The following is a 1,045-nucleotide window of genomic DNA, read 5'->3' as shown; positions in this document are numbered from 1 at the left end:
GTGTCTGAGCCTCTCCCCTGACTGTGAAGCACAGATAATTGACCATCTGGAACAGGTCATGCCAGTGGAAGGGTGTCTCTTCCCCATTGCTGTGATGCAAAGGGCCGGAGGGGACAAATACGTCTGGGAGAGGGCTGATGGTCAGGTAGAGATACGAGTGGATCCGAACGGGTCATTAAAGCAAATAGAATCTGCTTTTTCCCAGGGCTTTCCAGTTTCATGGTACAAATGCATTTAACTTTCACAAACTTTTACTATAGTTTACAGTTTACCCCATGTCTCTCTGGTTGTTTTGGGGACTCCCTGGGAGGGTCTTTTCATGTGAACTGACAGACAATCCCTTTAGCTGATTCTCTAGTCCCCTTAATAATGTTTGCTGCCCAAAAACCTATCTGAGGGCAGTGCATTGCCAACGTCAGTGTCACCGGCGAGCTTTGTGAGTTTGGGATGTTTGGATGAAGACGTGGTACCTTGAGTCCTCCCATAGCCACAGCCCTTCAACGGGCCAATCCAGCAGCGTCCCTTGGGAGCTTGCGTGGTGTTGGGGCCAAGAGTCATCCCCGGCAGAGCAGGAGGTTGCCTTCTGGGAAAATGAGCTTTCTCACTGTTTTGACAGGGCCCCAAGGAGCCAAGCTCCCTTCCTCTCGTAGCAAATCTTGTGAAGACATAGTTGCCATGGCTACTGCTGACAGCTATCTCACAGATGCAAGGGGAACCAGCCTCAGCATGAAGTTAGCGCTACGGTCAGTGCATGGAGGGACAGAAAAATCCAAGTCCTTGAAGACACATTGAGACATTGGATTAATTGAATTTGAAGTTCCCCTCACTCCCCACAAGATTTGCTCCTATGTGAACAGGTAAATTAACTCTCTCAGGTCAGTTTTAATTGGAGTTTCTTTCATTTGCTATCTGAAGCATTTTGATATCTAAACCATTTTGACATGTATTTAGTCTTTTTTAACTTCTGTCTTTAGGTCCTTTCTTGAAAGGACTCAGATGCCAATTCCTGAGCCTTGGTTCTTTGCTGTTCGCAAATACCTCCTCT

The sequence above is a fragment of the Pteropus alecto genome, unplaced genomic scaffold (genome assembly GCF_000325575.1).
Source record: "Pteropus alecto unplaced genomic scaffold, ASM32557v1 scaffold40, whole genome shotgun sequence".
Lineage (NCBI taxonomy): Eukaryota > Metazoa > Chordata > Mammalia > Chiroptera > Pteropodidae > Pteropus > Pteropus alecto.
The sequence above is the reverse complement of the archived record's forward strand: the minus strand, read 5'-3'. Positions refer to the sequence as shown.